The sequence below is a fragment of the Lycorma delicatula genome, chromosome 6 (assembly GCF_047948215.1).
Source record: "Lycorma delicatula isolate Av1 chromosome 6, ASM4794821v1, whole genome shotgun sequence".
Classification (NCBI taxonomy): Eukaryota; Metazoa; Arthropoda; class Insecta; order Hemiptera; family Fulgoridae; genus Lycorma; species Lycorma delicatula.
The window spans coordinates 94,317,528-94,337,785 of record NC_134460.1 but is presented as its reverse complement, the minus strand read 5'-3'; the positions used below and the strand labels follow the sequence as shown (position 1 = coordinate 94,337,785).

The 20,258-nt window shown below is 29.8% G+C and overlaps 1 protein-coding gene across 2 annotated transcripts in view; it reads left to right on the top strand.

The window, feature by feature from the left end:
• Window positions 1-297: 297 nt before the first annotated feature.
• Window positions 298-20,258, top strand: part of LOC142326032 (meiosis-specific nuclear structural protein 1-like) — a 608,636-nt gene continuing 588,675 nt past the window's right edge. For both annotated transcript variants that reach the window (XM_075368124.1, XM_075368123.1), the window contains exon 1: window positions 298-407. The gene's annotated coding sequence lies outside the window, so the exon portion shown is untranslated. The remainder of the gene's footprint in view (window positions 408-20,258) is intronic.

Genomic DNA, 20,258 nt, shown 5'->3' with positions numbered 1-20,258 from the left:
AATTTTAGTAGCAAACATAATGTGTAATGAATTAAATAAAAATATATTTAATCTAAATAATTTAAATGTAATTACTGTTTATTTTTAATTAAAATAACAGAATAAACGATATAATATTATTAAATTTGAAAATTTTGTTGAAGATGTATGAGTATTGACGATGAGGAAGTTATTTTGTGTACAGTAAAAAAAAAAAAAAAAATTGGACACTGAAAGATTGAAGGTTACGTTATTAGCACAAGCAAGTGGGAATTGTACACAGCATTGGAAGCAACAGAAGCGCTACGTAGATGTAAACGGAATACAAGTGAATTAGGGTAGTTAGTTTTGCATTGTGTTCAGTGTAGAACGTAAGCTGTTTTCTTCAAATGTATTCTTTTATAATATTTTGACCAGAAATAATTTAGGTAAGCAAAAAGTTAAATAACACATATTAGTCATAATCTGCTTTAGTATAGATTGATAGAAAGAAACGAAAATAATATTATTTTGTATAACAATACTACTCGTAAATATGAGAGCAAAAATAGGTTTATTAGCAATAAAAAAAATTCATTATTTGAATACATTTAAACTAGGAATATATTGGTTTATTACACGATACAAAAGTGTACTTATATAATTCACCTTATTATTTTTCTATTAATAATTTTGCTAAGCGTGCGTTATTTTTATTTACATAAAAATAAATGTTTGTAGGTTACTGATACTTAATACATCTACCTGTTTTTATAACACATTGAAAACTATATTGTCGTTATTAGTTCTAGAAAATGGATTTACATAAATGTAACGACAGAAGTATGAGTTCTTTGATGTTTTATCAATAATTGAACTTAATGAATTGAAAACTGAACTTATTTTAAATTAATTTATTATTCAGCTTAAAGCAAAATCCATATTGGCTGATTTTGTTTTATATGGTGTTATCAAATAATCTTATTAATTTTGAAAGATATGCAACGTTTTATCAGCTAAGGGAAATGGTTTTTATATAACATAATATAGTAGTTGTAAATATCTTAAATAGTGTTTAAAAATAATATTTATGAGGCCTAAGGATCAAATTAATCTTAAAGCGCTCGTTAACTACAAAAAAATTATAAAAAAGCACGATGTATTTTTTTTTTAATGATTCACTTGAATCCTGTGATCCACTGGTTGTTGATGTAAATAACTTCGTTCCTCGTTGGCAATGGTCACCCAGTCTTCGCCTGCCCGTCGCGACTGCACCTTCGTCTGTTTCCGTCATCGTTCGTTACGTTACTTCGGTAGAGTATGTATAACTGTTACATTATAATATTTTTGGTTACTCGTGTTCTTATATCTTACTGCATCTGTTTGTAGCTAAGAACATGTCATTTTACCGTATTACATTAAAATTTTGATAAAAACGTTTCTGTCATTTTTCTCCGTATCTTTCATATTCCCTCAATGTTAATCCTTCTTTATAGTTTTGATTTGCTCTAATATACACGTAGTTGAAAATTCGTATATACGTTTTCATATCGTAGTAAATTATGTTCACATACGTCACGCAAAGATTACTGTATGTGTTTGTATTAATATATAAATTATGTGTTTCCCTCTTTTACATTATTGTAAACTGAATAAAATATCCTTCTTTTTTTTAAAGAAATAAAAAAAAAAATTATCTGATGAATCCATTATTCTTTAGTTTTGGTTTTATTTTATGGTAAACACGGTAAACAGACTAAATTAAATCTAGTATTTAAGTCCTTAATAATAACAAATATTTTTTATAATTTATTTATCTTTTAATCCGTAGTTAAAAAATAATAGAAAAAAAAAATTTGCCATATAATTTACATCTATTCCTGTAGAATATCTTTTTCATACAATTATTATTAATTACTTATGTTTGTTTAAATATTTATTTATTTTGGGTTAGAATTACATGGTATTAAAAACAAAAAAAAGTAAAAATTATCTAACTGGGCTATATAAAATAAATAAATAAAAATTATCTAACTGGAATTATAATAAAAAAAAAAAAAATTATCTAGCTGAAAATTATTTTAATTTGATTGAAAAGGGGAAGGAAGGGATAAAGTGTTTAACCGAGTATTTTTGTACCCTTACGATTGTAATTATAGAACGGCTGAACCGATTTTAATGAAATAGGTGTTTAAGTATGTAGAATAAATATTGCTATGACTGTAACAGTTGTAAGATTGTTCTGAAATGACTCGCCAGTTAATTCCGAAAAGGCAGTCATTATCAAGAATAACAAGCATTCCATTCTGACTCATTCCATGAAAATTCAATTGTTTCTATGAGTTTGCTTTTAATCTCTGCCTTTGGTCGACCATATTTTGTAATTCTATTATCTAAATAAAAAAAATATATGTGCTTCTTTAGGTATAATAATTCCACTAATTTAGCATTTAATTCATTATCATCCTTTCTTATTTATTTCAAATAATAATGGTTAATTAGAGAGAAAAATCCATTATTCTCTCAGCGTAAATCTATGTTCGCCAGAATTATTTAACTCAATTTTTTGGTTTCTGTTTAAAGAACAATGGCACTGGTGAATTTTAATTTTTTTTTCTTGGGCACTTACACTCTCGATTTTTCCTTGAATTCCTGCATTGCTTCTTCTACGTATTTACAGGGACAGACACCTTGTCTTATCTATTCCTGTAGAATATTTTCATACAATTATTATAATTATTTATGTTTGTTTAAATATTTATGGTACTTACGTATTAACGCCACCGTAGCTACAGCTTTATTTAAAAACAAAGTAGTCAATCGGATTTCGGTGGAAATAGGACCGATATAGAGTTTAACATAGATTAAAAACAGTCACTTTATTAATTTTAATAAATGGTTATTTATATTTATTTATTTTGTAAATATAATTTAACCAAACAACCTACGCTCGCTTCGCTCGCTAACCTTGACTAATTAATAGGAGTGTTTTGATTATTTAAATAATAAATAATTGCAATAATTTACTGAATTTATTAAATAAATACTCACGAAATTACGGTGTTAATTAGTCAAGGTTAGCGAGCGAAGCGAGTGTAGGTTAATTTTGGTTAAATTATATTTATAAAATAAATAAATATAAATAACCATTTATTAAAATTAATAAAGAGACTGTTCATTTTCCACCGAAATCCGATTGACTACTTTGTTTTTAAATAAAGCTGTAGCTGCGGTGGCGTTAATACGTAAGTACCATATTTATTTATTTTGGGTTAGAATTACATGGTAATAATCAGTGAATTATATGAAAGTCTGGAAGTTCCGCATTACTAGGAGTAGCTTTATTTAGTTAGGAAACGTCAGTAAGATTAGCTTGTGTAGTGAGGTGGGCTTGGTTTAAACAGTTATCAAAGTAAATTTAAATCTATCCATAGGGAAATTAATAACCTTCATTAATCCTATAGTAGGCTATTAGAGACTTTTATGTAAAAAATATTTATATCTTTGTTCAGAAAAATTAATTTTGATTTTTTATTTCTTTTTAAAAAACAAAAAAGAAGAGTATTTTATTCAGTTTACAATAATGTAAATGAGGGAAATACACAGATGAACCATATATGATTGAGATTATCCAACCGTAGTTTTAATTAATAGAATTTATTTAATTTTTAAAAGGGATTGACCTTAATTCAACAATAAATACTCTCATTTCATGAAGTTTTTTCTTTATTCTTAGAATGTTTTCAGGATTATCTTTATTATAACATAAGATTTTATAATTGGTATAACACAAGAAATTACACTGTTGTGTATCCGAATATGATCAATGCCATTAATATAACTTAATTTACAAGTTCTTGTTAACCTTTAAAATTCGTAATTAATTTTTTTATAGCAATTAAATAATTTTGGAACATGTATTCTTCAGCTCTTTTTTTTCTTGACAGCAATAATTGATGATTAAGAATAGTAAAAACAGAAGAAATAATATCTTCATGAAAGTAAAAAAAAGAAAAAAGTGCATTAATATAATATTTTAAACTACCTGTTCCAATATTTTTTATGGATATCATAAAAAAATGTAAGAATTACGTATAAATACTTTGTATGAAAGTAATAATGCTCATTATCCAGCCTATTCTTGCATCGAACAGAACAAAAATGCCGCTTGTATAACTGGCCTTCTTGTATTTAGATGCCTTGAAGTGCTGTAGTGCTCATCAAGTTTATTATACGAGAAATCATTTCATACTCAACATTTATTCAATTAATCCCGGAGTAGAATGGTTAATTATTGTTTGAAATCAGTGTAATATTTTTATAAGTGATTTACGTCCCGTGTTAGAACGCTTAGAACCGTTCTAAAACATAACTTACACGGGTCGAATATTACTTATCAAAAAACCAAATATTTCATCAGTTGATACAAATATGAATTTCATTTTTTTTCGTTACATTATTTCTTATATTTTTCTATGAAAGAATGACCAATATTTTAAAAATGTATATTTTATGAATTAAATTTTAAAGTTCTATATAGTTTTTATATCTAGTTACATTAATTGATTTTATCTATCTGGTTGAAAAAGTTATCCGACCATTAAATTCGATAATCTTAAAGTTAGAAACGTAACTCAAATAAATTGGAATAGGTGTGTGTTTCCGGGTGTGGTATAAAAATACGAAACTGCTTACTTGATTTTGCTTTGAATTTTATCGGAAAGAGTTTGTAAATCGGTTTCTTCTAGGAAGATTACATCAAAATTTATATTTTACCTAAAAATGTTCTCAGAAGGATTGTTTTATTCCTTTCTACGAAATTATTTTTTATCCTTTTCTCAACAACATATTTTTTAACAGATGATTTTAGAAGAAAAATTTTAAGCTGATAAAATTTCTAGCATGTCTAGTTATAAAAATTTCTAGTCATTTCTAGTTATGTCAAAAAGGTTTGGTGAAATTCTTATTAGAGATCCCCATTTATCTGTCATCTTTCTCTTCATGAGAAATTATTTTATTATTAACTAATTTGAAAAAGGGTGTTGTTAATTCGATCCGTATATTTAACCTTTTGTTTACCAAACAGGTCAATTTTGAACTTTTTTTAACGTAAAAGTTACATTACCTGCATAGGCTGTTTGAGTATATTTTTAGAACTTTTTTCGTTATTATTGCTCATAATTAGACTGTAATATAGTAATACTGATATTTAAAGTATTTTTGAAATATAATTCGGGAAAGTTAATTTGAAATCTTAAAATAAATGCCTTAACGTTATAGATATTGCCTTAAGATAAATCTGTTTACGTTATTTCTCAACATTTATTATTTTTAACCAGTTCAGTTAAACAATTTAGAGATCTTAAGCTCGCGTTTCATATTTTTCGTTTACATTATCTCTATGTATTCTTTTTCTTATTTTTGTCAAGACGTAGTTTTTCACTTTTCGCGTTTCTTGCCAATGAATTTTAGGTCTAAAATTATTCTAAATAGAAATAAAAGAATCTGATGTGGATACTACATGAGTTCCTTGTACGCCTATTAAATTACATATAACATTTTTTTTAAATGAAAGTGCATAAAATTTTATTTCATTAATATTTTTCATATTTTTTTTATTGAATTATTATTTATTGTAAAAGTTTTTACAATCAGAGGTTAATAATTATTAATAAATCAATATATTTAAATAAAAAAAAAAGAGTTAAAAAAAGGAGATGAAGTCTGATTCGAACCGATGTGCCTTGTAACATACAAATATTTCATTAATTAGTATTGTATTTGGTACTTAATGAAATTAAGTACCACTTATATCGTTGGTTACATTTGGTCCAGTCCAGTGCAATAAAAGGGAGAGGTGCACAACTAGATGTTACAACAGTCCTAAATTCAAAATTGATACATTCTACGACCAAATTGTTTTTAGTTATGCGAGATACATGTCTACATACGTACGAACAGAGATCACACTGAAACTAGTCAAAATGGATTCAGTGATGGTCAAAATGGATATTTCCGTTGAAATCTGAAAACCGAAATTTTTCGCGATCACAATACTTCCTTTATTTCGTGAAGGAAGTAATAATACCGTTCATTCTTATTTCAATTTCCACTCTCTGATCTCGGGGTCAAATAAGGAATTTTAAATTGTGGTTGTTAGTTATTTTTAATGCGATGAAAATTTGAAATTCAAAGAAGAATTGAGTCTGTATACTTTTTTAACGCCCAGAGCAACCTTTTATTTTTTCTAAAAACTTTGTTTATAATAATTTGCTTGCTCAGAATGACTGGAAGAAATAAAATCATCATAGTTGGGACATTTATAACTAATTTAGGACATTTTAGATTATAATTAAGTTTCTACCTTTCTCAATAAAGATTGTTTTTCTCTCATCTTAATAATAGTTGAATTTTAGATATACAGTATAAGTTGAAAATCACATTTACTTTCCTGTCTAGATAACGCTTTAGCAAAGCTACAGCTCTAGAAAGGAAAGTATTGTAATCGGTTCAGTTTTGGCATATGAAGTTTTCACCGGATCTTGACGTTTTGACACATAAACCAAAAAACCAAAAACCGAAGAAGGGACCCAAAAACCAAAAAAACCGGATGGATTTTTTCCGGATGTTATGTTCGTGCGTGTGTTCGGTGTTGGCCTCTAAATCACCTTATATATGCAGAACTATTGACCGATTTTGATCAAATTTGGGCAGATTATCTCTATATAAGGAGCATTGACGCCATTAAATTTTCAACTTAAAAGGTCAAGGGTGAGGCTGTAGAGCAAGGCCACCCTTAGTATCTCGAGATTTCGCCTAATTAAGGTAATATTTCTCGTAGGCACATTTGTTAAAAATTAAAAAATGACAATATTCGCAAAAAGAATTTTTGTAAACCTCCACCCGAAAAAATGCTCTAAACTACTGATAGGTGGTGATATCACAGGTGAGCGGTAGGATTAAATAAATTAATAATATTTAAAGTGTAAAGAAGTAACGCGGTTTGGCTGGGTCTCAAACTCTATCGCCCAATTGATTCGGTACCTGCTGCATTAAGCGTTGAGGTTACACCAGTCTGCCGACCGTATCAGCGAAATTTGTTCTACGTAAGTTGAGAAATTACGCTAGTTTAATTAGTGCAGACCGTCACAGCTAGTGCCGCGACAACCGCGCGAATTAAATAAGGTATGTGCGTGCACGCTGTTTAGATAGAATTAGTGAATTAAATTTTATATTTAAATTAAATTATAAATATTTAAATTTATGTTATGTGTGTATAAGCCGTATCATAAGAAACAACCCACAGTTTCCCGTCACGTTGTAGGCTGTGTTGTCAGCTTTTTTAATTTAATTGTGCTAATTTAATTTTTTGCTCAGTTTGACCTATTTATCAGTAATTATGAATTATTTATTCTGTAACATTCAACTAAGTAATGTACCTTATTAATGCGATGCAAATCGAGTAAATAACAGGAACGTTTTTATATTCAATGATTAACTTATACTCTGGGTTTCCTTGAGTAATAGATGAAGCTTAATGAAATTTAATTAATTTTTTTTTGTCTTCAATCATTTGACTGGTTTGATGCAGCTCTCCAAAATTCCCTATCTAGTGCTAGTCGTTTCATTTCGGTATACCCCCTACATCCTACATCCCTAACAATTCAATTTGTTTTACATATTCCAAACGTTGCCTGCCTACACAATTTTTTCCTTCTACCTGTCCCTCCAATATTAAAGCGACTATTTCAGGATTCCTTAATATGTGGCCTATAAGTCTGTCTCTTCTTTTAACTATATTTTTCCAAATGCTTGTTTCTTCATCTATCTGCCGCAACACCTCTTCATCTGTCACTTTATCCACCCATCTGATTTTTAACATTCTCCTATAGCACCACATTTCAAAAGCTTCTAATCTTTTCTTCTCAGGTATTCCAATCGTCCAAGTTTCACTTCCATATAAAGCGACGCTCCAAACATATTTTCAAAAATCTTTTCCTGACATTTTAATTAATTAATGATCTTTTAATAGAGTATTTATTTTATTACTGCTGATTTAGCTATAAAAATTAAATAAGTAGGGTTTGGGGATCGGTGGTAAATGAAGGATCCGACAGAAATATTGTTTAATTTTAATTTCTTAATTTAAGCTACAGTAATTTATGCTTTATAGAAAATTTGTATTTTTATTGTTTAAATTTTGGTAATAATAAGTTTCTGTAATATTTTGGTTGAGTTTTATAACAGCATCCGTTTTGAAGAATGCATTTTTTTTTTTTTTTTAAGAATTACGTTGTATTTTTTAAAAATACGTCAAGAATTTTGAAAGTGGATTTATCACTTAGCTTATTGCATTTAGATATTCAGAAATGATGTTTCTTTTAATAATCATATTTTTTTTAAAGATAAAAATCCAACAAATAAGTAATATTTTTTCTGTCACTGGTTGTTTATTCTTATACAGTTGAAGATTAATTTACATGAAAAAAATTACCCAAAATATTTTTTTGGGTGGGATAATTTATGATGAAGCATTTTTTTAAATTATCATTATATGTTTAAATAAATCAAAACAAATGTAAAAATGTAAAAAAATCGATATTTTTACATTTTTCTGTTCATCCACCTTCAAAATCACCTTCTAAGAAATTTTTTTGATTTTTGTACGTTTATTATGCTAAATAGAAGAAATAAAAAATTAATCCACTAAAAAATGTACAACCAATAAAAAGTTACCTAATATTTCTTTCTTTGGGGATGGGGGTGAATTACGATGAAATTGTATTGTAATATTATTACTAAAAGCTTATTATTTAAACATTTATAAGTTTAAATAAAAACCAGAAAAAGTCTTCAAAAATAAAAAAAAGTGATATTTTTAAACCGTGATGCCTACCCCACCACCAATATTGCCCCAAAGTATTTATTTGGGTTGCTTGCACTACTACTATACCTAGGAAGAAAAATTGGTTAAAAATATGCAATAAATAAAAAGATAGCTTTTTCAATTTTTGGGAAGGGGGAATTTTAGAGGAAATTTTTTTTTAAACGGAAGATAAGCTTGCACGTATCCACTGAGTTTAATATAAAGTGGGTTATGTTTGCAAAACTTTGAGCAAATTAAACCCCCATAATTTTCCCTCAATCGCTAGAGAGAGATATTTACCAACAAAATATGTTCCAAACACACAAGTCAGTATACAAATTTTCATCAAAATCAGTTTATCCAGTCAAAAGTTATTAAGCTTTAAACACGCCAACACAAGTACATACGTATGTATGAATATTACTCCCCCTTTTTGTTTTTTAGGGCTCCTTGGTTATGAAACGTCGAGAGATCCAAAAATACACCATATCCTATTTTTTGACTGATTATCATATTTCCCTTCTTGCAGCATAACTCAGCTATGATACCAGCAAAGTAAAAATGATACCAGTTCATCATGATACCCGATCTTTGTATCTATATTTACAGTTACTTTTATTCAAAACTTAGTTTACCAATTTTCCAATCAGGAGTACTATAAAGTTTACTTTTTGTAACGCGATTTATTTAAATATAATAGACTATTATGAAATCTGTGATAATTTTTCTATTCAAAACTTTGTAAAAATATTTTTGTATTTAGCTTATAATTTCTGACAATTATTTTTTTTGCGAACAAAAGTACGCATCGATAAAAGTATAATATCATGTCGAGAGAACATACAGTTTGCTAATAAGTTCATAATTGGTTGAAATCATTTTCCTATAATTTCATTTACCTGCGATTGTTGTGTTTTTTAGTTTTTGATAATTGATTCTTTTTTATTTTTTTAGCGATAAATCCGATAATAACCTTTATTTTTTCCATCACGTCAGGATTTTTCGCAAATCGCAAATTTAAAAATTTGTAAAAAGTTGAAAAATTGCGAAAATGTGATACAATAGAATAGATATAAAAGGTTTTTTTTTCATTATAAATTAATATAATATATTTACTTTTTCGGCTTAAATTATGCATTCTCATTGCTAAACAGTTAAGTGGTTTAACTGTTTAAAAAGAGGAAGGCGGGGATTCATTGACCCCTAAACTTCTAATGAAAATTGCCACAAAATAAGCCTAATTTCTATTATAGTGCAATTTTAAATTAATTTATTTTTATTTATTTAATTAATTTTTATGAGGTCGTCATGCCTTTGAAAACCACTCCCCCTTTTCAACCACCCTTAATGACAAAGTATGTAAAGTACTTACAATTCTATTCCGTGTGTCGAAGTTTCTTTGGACGGTTTATAGTCTGCTTCACGCTTTTCCTTCTATGTTCTCTACAGGGTTCATCTCGGTGTAAAATCCAGCAATAGTCTGCCATCATCGTAGTAGTCCAGTTCCCTTTATACCTCCTTTCAATGTCTTTCATGTCCTGATGAAATCTCTTACCCATCTCTTTGCTAACGGCACCCGGATTTTCAGGAAAATAGTCCATGTATGAATTTAGGAAGTGAACCTTCAAGCTCATGAAACAGCCTAATTTTTTTTACTTCTACAGCATGTTCCCAAAGATTGATTTGAATTTTGGATCCTTCTTATTGCCCTGAAACTTGGTTACTACGTCTTTAAAGGCTTCCCAGGCTTCTTTTTCTGCAACTTCCATTTGATTCTAAAAATTACCATCTTTGTAAAGTTTTCTAATTTCAGGACCAGTAAAGACACCCTCTTTTAGTTTGGCGGTTAATAAGACTGAAAATTTGTCACAGATGTATTTGAAACATTTACCTTCTTTTGGTAAGACTTTGGCAGATTGCGTCATCAAGCCTACCTTGATATGCAGAGGTAGAAGGAGAACTTTTTCCGAATCTGTGGGAGCTTTTCGTAGCACATTTTTAGTTTGGTTCTAGGTTCCAATCTTTCCTTATCAAATGACTTTTTCTGTCTCTGCTATCCCATTCAGACAAAAAACAAGGAAACTTTGTGTATCCTCCTTGCTGTCCTAGGAGCATCGATATTATTTTGAGATTGCCACACGAAATCTACTTATGATTATCGTATTTAATTTTATCGAGAACGAATTAAAAATTATCGTAACCATCTTTTAAATGGACAGAATGTCCAACGGGTATACACAGATACGTATTCCCGTTGTGAAGAAGGACAAATTTGATGCTTCTTTTGGACGAATCTATGAACAGGCACCAATCGGTACTTTCGTACGGAATTTTAAATCGAGTCAAAAGTCCACGTACATAAGTGCAGAAGGCATTAGCCTTCTGCACTTATGTACGTGAACATGTGCTATGTATGTATGTAGTCAACATGTTCTTCTTCTTCCGAAAAATATGGAAGAAAATCCTTTTATCTATACCTGAAACAGGAAAATGAGTACCAGCTGGTAGCAAGTTCTTCTCTTCAAGCCTCGAACCAAGACATTCTGAATTTTCTTTGATCAGATGTAAATCCCGAACCAAATCGTTTAGTTCAGACCGTGAATAAAGCTGTGGTGCAGAGCTATCAATGGGTTCGTACTCCTCGATGTTATTTTTATTTAAATCACTTGTTGAACCGTTTATTTCAGGTAAATTTTCTAGTGGAATTGGTACTGGTACGTCTGGACCATAAGAAACCTGGCATAAAGCGGATGGCGTATTTGGATAGACGATTCTTTCAAATTGAAACCGTGAATACCAGTCGAACAAAAGTAATAATTATTGGTGTAATTTCGTGGCTTTCGCCTCACCACTGAATTCCAAATCTGAACGCTTCTTGTTCACTCTTCGGCCACCGTCTAAGTCCTTCAATACATGTGTAGCAAATCTAGTGGAGTGCCGAAGTTTTGTTTTGATCTCCTATTTTCATTCCAAAATACGTGAAGTACACTTGTCGAACGTGTTATATTTATTTTTTGCCTATCCATCAGTTACCGCAATGTAATAAAAAGAATCTGCAGAATTTTTACAGCCTCTTGAAGCCATTTTGAAAACGGAAAGCTTACTTTATGGCCTGAAAATATATTTTCCACCGACTAAAACGCGTTTGATCACGGAGGACGGAAAAATCTCGATTAATGTACGTTGATGGTTGAAACATCACTGACAGTAGTTGCACGGTGCATGAGTGGAGCGGATAGCTGCCGTAAACATGCTACATCTCAAGTCGAGAGTTACAGCGTTCAAGTCCTAGTAAAGCCAGTTATTTTTACACGGATTTGAATACTAGATCGTAGATACCGGTGTTCTTTGGTGGTTGGGTTTCAATTAACCACACATCTCAGGAATGGTCGAACTGAGAATGTACAAGACTACACTTCAATTATACTCATACATATCATCCTCTGAAGAATTATCTAAACGGTAGTTACCGGAGGCTAAACAAGAAAAAAGAAAGAAGTCTTGATACAACCCTTTGGCCAAGCTCGTCTTCTTCAAGCTCGCCACCGTCTCGTCATCTTCAACCCACCCCCGACCCACATTTTCAGACCACTCAACTATTTATCTATAAGAATGCATAATATAAGCCATAAAAGTGAATACATTGTATTAATTTATTATAAAAAAAAAATTTATGCCTATTTTATAGTATCACATTTTCGCAATTTTTCAACTTTTTACGAATTTTGAAATTTGCGATTTGGGAAACTTCTGACGTGATGGAAAAAAATGATGGTTACTCTCGGATTCAGCGCTAAAAAATACATAGGAATCAAGAATCAACAGTTTAAAAAAATATTCCATAACCCATTTTTATAGGCTTGTGTTATGAATGTTTTTTCGATGCAGTTCTGAATAATACAGGGGTAATAAAGTTTTTTATAAATCTGTATATCACAATGGATAAATGCTAATTGGTAAGTTTCATTTATGAATGGTGGGTAGTAAGCCAATCAGCGATAATAATTTAACTTCGACGGTAAATATTATCGGACGGTCTGTTTCCTCCTTTCTCTTTCTGTAATCCTAGCAACTCCTACATTGTATACTTTTATATATTCGTTTTTGTACATTTTTTTTCGTTTTTGTATATATTCGTTTTTGTTGTGTTTTTGAACTAGGGCACATCCTAAAAGAACGAATAGCCAGACTGTTGGATAGAATCTACAAACCGAAACTGACATTAACTTTTGTACACGAAGTAAAATCATTCATTACCTTCGAAATTCAACGCGTCAGCTCAAATAGATATATCATAAAATAGTGACAGTTTTAAAAACTCACGGTATAGTGGCGGTAGGGCAAAAACTTTAGTTTCCATTATATCGCTAACTGTAAAAGCACATCAGCCCGAGGCTTCATATGAATAAGTTTTTCTTAAATTTTATAAAAGAATCAAAAACAAAAAAAGCCAATTTAATTTTTTATAATTTATTTATTAATATGAACTGCATTATCGTTAAGTAATGTTGAAATGTTCATTTTAAATTATTTTCTAATTATACAAACGTTTGTGCTATTTAAATATTTTCACATATAACTGAGTTAAAATTTAAATCAATTTCTGAAGTGAACTATATAATGTTGAATAAACAATGAATATAATAAAATTCGGTATGCTGTATGTAAATAATTTAATTTGTTTCTTTCTTTGAATTTACCCTTATATATTAATAATTGCAATAAAAGGCTATACTGTAAACTTTTCGTAAGTAAATAACTTGAAACGTTTCTTACAAAATTCTGTAGTATATACTATGCGTTCATATGAACGCATATTTAGATAGTTGTGTTTCTATAATCATCTGTGTTATTAAACAGCATTCATGTTGATTCATAACTTTATGAATAAAAATCTTTATGAATGAGATAGATAGTTTGTAAGATTCTAAAAAGGTTGTTGGATGAATTCTGTTATTAAGTAAAATTTTACGAACGTGTCTAAAGATGTACTTAAATGGAATTTGCATACATGGAAATCCTGTTGTATTACATGGAAATATTACGTATTCCCTTGAACATAAATAAAATTGGTGGGAAAAAGTGGGAAAGGTAATTAAATATTTCAAATCATTACAGAAACTTTTAAATCATAAAAAAAATCACACACATACACACACACACATATATATATATATATATATATATATATATATATATTTGTGTTTGTTTATTTTTATAAATAGCTAATTGTTTTAATTACATTTTTGATTTTTTTTAAATTTGGTATTAGGTATGTAGATAATTTAGGAATAAAGGGTGTAGTGAGCTATTTTTATTCATAAAATACAATTAATCCTACAAAGCATTCATTGTATTTATATAAACGTAAAATTTTTATTTTCTAGCATCATAGCTCGAGATATATAAAAAGCCAAAATAAGGGTAAGGTTTTTTTCATTTCTCGATTTTTATGACCCAGAGGCTCTAAAAACAAGAAAAAGGTTGGGGGTTAATATTTGTACGTAGGTATGTATATATTTACATACGTACGTGTGTTGGCCTGTTTGAAGCTTTGTAATGTTTGACTAGATAATTTAATGAAATTTTGTACAGAAATACATATATATATATATATGAGGTAATTTGTTGGTGTTGTCTTGGAGTCAATAACTTCAAGGGGTAGAACTTTTTTTGGAGTAATTTTTTTCAAATTTTTGCAAACATAACCCCACTTTATATCTCAGTACGTGCGTACTTGTTTACCTTACCAATAAAAAAAAAAAATTGCTCCAAAATCCCTATTCCCGAAAAATCGAAAAAACTATCTTTTTAGCTATTGTATATTATTTAATCGAATCTTTTTGTCTTCCTAAGCATAGTAGTAGGCAAGTGACCCAAAACATTACTTTGGGGGCAATATTGGTGGGTTGAAGTTTAAAAATATGGATTTCTTGATTTTTTTATAAACTTTTTTTGTAACACTTTAACACTTTCCTGGCTCAATATCAGGAATATCAGGAAAGTATTATAGTTTTGTTTTCAGCTTTTTTTAATGTATTGTATCAACATTCAGAAGTTCCAGATTCGAATCCTCATGTCAGGCTTTGATTATTTTTAGACACTAAAAATTTTATAATTTATCAGTGATAAAGAAAGAGATTCTCTCTATGAATCATGAGACCTTGCCAATGGTGAGGGGGCTTGATTGCTCAGTGATACAGAATAGCTGGACCGAAGGTGTAACCAAATCGGAGAGGTATCTGTTGAGAGCAAGACAGGAGTGATTCTTGAAAGGGGGCAGCAGGTATTTCAGTAGCTGTTAAGGAAGTAGGTTAGGAGGACTTAAACGGACATATCAACATCACTCAATCTTCTGAATATTGCGCTTATGAAAGTAATGGAAAACTAGGCTGTTTTTTTTTCAAGAAAATATAGCTCTCTGCATTTTCTTATAACAAAGATGGAGGCGGCTTCCAATTAGTCCCTCGTTCGAATCTCCGGGTGGGGACTGTTAAGGAAAGGGTCACCAGAAAATTAAAAAATAACATTCTACGAGTCGGAGTGTGGAATGTTAAAAGTCTAAAGAAGATTGGTAAGTTAGCAAATTTAAAGAGGGAAATGGGTAGGTTAAATGTAGATACAGTAGGAATTAGCGAGATTCGGTAGGAAGAGGAAAATGACTTTTGGTCAGGTGATTTTAGAATAATTAACTCAGCTTCAAATAAAGGGCAGGAAGAGGCAGGAAGGGCAGGGCTAAGAGAAGACCAATTTGGTTTCAGAAAAAGTATAGGGACAAGGGAAGTAATTTTAGCGCTCAGATTAATAGTAGAAGGAAGATTAAAGAAAAAAAACCGACATGTATGGCATTTATAGACTTAGAAAAAGCATTTGATTACGTAGACTGAAATAAATGTTCAGCATTTTAAAAAAAAATAGGGTTCAAGTATAGAAATAGAAGAAAAATTGCTAACATTTACAGGAACCAAACTGCAACAGTAATAATCTAAGAGCATAAGAAAGAAGCAGTAATAAAAAAGGAAGTCTGACAAGGATGTTCCCTATTCCCGTTGCTGTTTAATCTTTATATACAACTAGCAGTAAATGATAAGGAACAGTTTAGATCCGAAGTAACAGTGCAAGGTGAAAAGATAAAGATGCAATGATTTGCTGATGATATAGTAATTCTAGCCGAGAGTAAAAAAAATTTAGAAGAAACAATGAATGGTATGGATGAAGTTCTCCATGAAAATAAAGAAGAACAAAATGAAATGTAATAGAAATAAAGTAGGTGGACCACTGACTATAAATATCGGACGAGAAAAGATTATGGAGGTAGAAGAATTTTGTTATTTCGGAAGTAGGATTAATGAAGAGCATGAGCGCTATATAATGCCGAATAGCACAGGCGAAACGAGCTTTTAGTCAGAAATATAATTTGTTTACATCAAAAATTAATTTAAACATCAGGAAAGTATTTCTGAAAATATATGTTTAAAGTTTTATATGGAAGTGTAACTTGAACGATTGGAGTACCTGAGACGAAAAGATTAGAAGCTTTTGAAATGTGGTGCTGTAGGAGAATGTTAAAATTCAGATGGGTGGGTAAAGTGACAAATGCAGAGGTTTTGCGGCAAATTGATGAAGAAAGAAACATCTTAAAATTATAGTTAAAAGAAGAAACAAACTTATAAGCCACATATTAAGGCGTTCTGGAGTAGTCGCTTTGATATTGGACGGACAGGTAGATGAAAAATTTGTGCAGGCAGCCAACGTTCGGAATATTTAAAAGAAATAGTTAGGGATGTAGGATTTAGGGTGTTTACTGAAATAAAACGACTAGTCCTAGATAGGGAATCTTGGAGAGCTGCATCAAACCAGTCAAATGACTGAAGACAAAAAAATAGAAAGAGAAGTAACTATAATTTTAAATCTGTTAGAATGACAAAATGAAAGTTTAATGTAAGATGTGTATTCTTTCTGATCATATCAATTTAAAATTTTAATGAATTATTCAAAATGTTTAAGTTATTCAAAATTCTATTTGCCTGTGTAATAATTAATTTGTTTATGGTATTTTACACTAAAAATATTTTATTACGTGATGCGAAGCAGATGTTAAATTTAAATATCGTATTTTAAACATTACAGTTTCTTAAATGGCAATTTATATTACTGATTTTTTTTTATAGTACAATATTACTGTATTTATTTTTTTTTATGGTAACGAGTATTCTTTATAACTATTTATTCCTGAATACGTTCATAAGAAATAACAACAAATTATTTAAAATTATTCCACTACCTTTTCAAATTACCCACGCACAGGTAAACAGATATTTTTAATAGGGAAATATAAAATTCATCATGCTATATTTTCACATAATATAGATCAATGTAAATTAGATGAATGTAAATTTTATCCAATAATATCTAAGAGTAGTAGTAGTCAATAGGGAAAATTGAAGTAGTTAGTAATCGATAACGCTCATTTTTCACGTTATATACTTGAATTATTTTGTCCTTATATTTTCTTCTAAGTAATATTTTTGTATAATATTTGATAATCAGAGTAAAATATACAGTCATATATAATTAAATAAGGATATTCTCAGTTATTTTTTATGTTTTTGTGTATCTGTAAAAACAGCTACTTTGTTGTCCTATTTTTTTTCAGATTTTTTTTTCTGGGAGTTCAGCATCTAGTTGACTGGTTTGATGCTATTCCCAACTCATTTGCGTTCTGAGTTAATCTTTTAATTTATTACTTTCTACATCAGAATTATCTGATATATATATGTATATGTATATGTATATATATATATATATACACCAGTAAGTATCCTTCGCATGCGTACTTGAGCGTGTTGCTTGAGCTATTCGACGCTCATTTGTGTGATCTTCACTCTCGGTAGTTCTGGATGCTGCTTGACGTTTAGATTGCGGGGGATTTTTTAGTCTATGTGTTTATCTATTAAAAAACTGATTCATCGAAGTCGATGGAGTAGCATTCGCTGAATGAAGAAATTTACACGTTTTATAATTTTTTTTTTAAATTTACATAATTTTTTCATTTTTCGAAAAATTAACCTAAGATATAGGATTTCTTTTGTAACCTACATGTTTTTCTTTAAAAAAAAAGTAAATAAAAAAATTTCATCGTAATCAGTGCAGTAGTTTATATATATATATCAATCTTTGTCTTCCTTTACTACATTTTAATTTACATTTTTGCCATTTATATTTAATTTTTATAGATCCCTCTACTACCAAATTAAGAATCCTAATTTTTATTTCTTTATGATCTATTAATCTATTCTGTTTTCTTATAAGATTTTTACAGAAAATTTCTCTCCTCTCTAACTCATCTTAAGAATTATTTATTTCGGATTTTATTGACCCACCTAATTTTCAATATCCATCATACTAACAGCATATTTGGTCTGTATTCTTTCCCGATCTGTTTTTCCCACAACTAGAATCCATATTTCATTACAATTAGTGCTACAACTCTCATAAGCATTTTTTTAAACTTTTTATAATTCTTAAATATATATGCTTGATATTAAAAATTTGTATTTTACATGAAATCTCTTCTAATTTGTGGCTATATGATGTTCTTGATTCTACCTTACTTTCTCCATCGTTTATAATTTTTCCACCTTAGTGAAAAAGATTTTCCAATTTGTGGTAAATTTTGTTTTACCGTCTTAATATGTAATTTATTATTTTTATTATTATTAATCCACACTTTCACAGCTTTTTGCCGATGACATTCCCTAAACTCGGAGTAATTTATACCAACGAGATTAGGCTTGCTATTGTTGACTTTGCCTTTCAGGCAACATAACAGGTGTCAGTTATCACGCTCCTTTGTATTAGCGCGTGAATCTTCAGTTTTTCAAGATTGTTGTGCAAAGTAGATGGTATTCCCTCCGCAGATATAATTATTGGGATTATATAAACTTCTTTTTGATTCCACATTTCTTTAATTTCAGAAGCAAGATATGTATATTTCTGCAGCTTTTCATTATGTTTAATGTTGAGATTGTTACTTGATGGGATGGCTAAGTTCATTAAGTAAGTTACTTTTTCCATTTTATCAACTACTACATCTGGCTCATTACAGTTGATGGGTTTTGCTGTTACAATTCCTTGGTTCCAGAGAATTTTTGCATTGTTGTTCTCCAAAAAGGAGGTTGGCTCATAAGTATAGTAGGGCTTATCTTAAAACTCTAACTTGTATCTGTTGCAGAGTTCTGTGTGTACAATTTTTGCCACGTTGTTGTACCTGCTGGTGTACTCCGTCGGAGCTAGAATCGGACAGTCAGTGATTGTATGCTCTATTGTTTCATTGTGTTACACACATAGCCTACACTTGTTGATATTTTCTTTAAGAATAAATTTCTTGTTGTTAATACTTGATCCTGCATGCTACATATAAACCCTTCCGTCTCAGAATGTAATTTTCCTTGCACAAGCCAATTATTTGAAGCTGCTTTATCGACTTCTTCCTGGTCTAGGCGGTACTTATATATCCCATGCAGCTCTTTCCTTCCCCAATCTAGAATTTTATCTCCGTTGCTCTCTTCCTTGTGTTCTACGTTGTTAGTCCTGTTGGCTAGGTTTAATGGCGTATAGTTTGCCGCCACGATGGCTTGATAAAAGGGGGTGTTGTTTGCAATGGAAGTAATTCCTTAAGTTTTCGTTCTTGGCCGTTGCATAGATTTTTAATATCGAGTACTCCTCTTCCACCTTCCTTTCTCGGGAGCGTGAATCTTTCTTTTGACGAGTGGATGTGGTGGGACTTTTCTTGGTAGAATATTTTTCTAGTGAGTCTGTTAAACTTGTCTAACTCTGTTTCACTGTACTTTATTATACCTAACGCATACGTGAGTGCTGGTACTGCATATGTGTTCATTGCCTTCACTTTATTTCCCCCCATTAAGTTCCGATTTTAAAATTAATTTTAACCACTTTTCATACATTTTCCTAAGTTTTTCTTTAATGGCTTTCTGCTCCAGTTATGTTGTTTCATCGCATCCAAGGTACTTGTACATGTCCTCTTCTTTCATTGCTTCTATGCTGCCTTGCGTCTGCAGGAGCCAAGGTATTATTATTATTATTATTCAATTATCTGTCATATTTAATTATCTTCTTTTTAGTCTTATTTGTTTTACTTAATTTCTCTCCAAACAATAAATTTACGCTTCAGTATTTTTTCTTACTCATTTTTGGTTTCTGCTAAAAGAACAATATCGCTTTACCGAATTATAGTTAGTCTATCTTTATCTTCTAGTTTTATATTTGCTATCTAACTTTTAAACAGATTGAAGAGTTGCAAATAAAAAAAATTACAATTTTTTGATTTACTGTATTTTAGTAAAAAGATTATCTTTCTTTTTGTTAATACGATGTTCTGGATTTATAAATTATTTCAAGAAATTAATTTGTA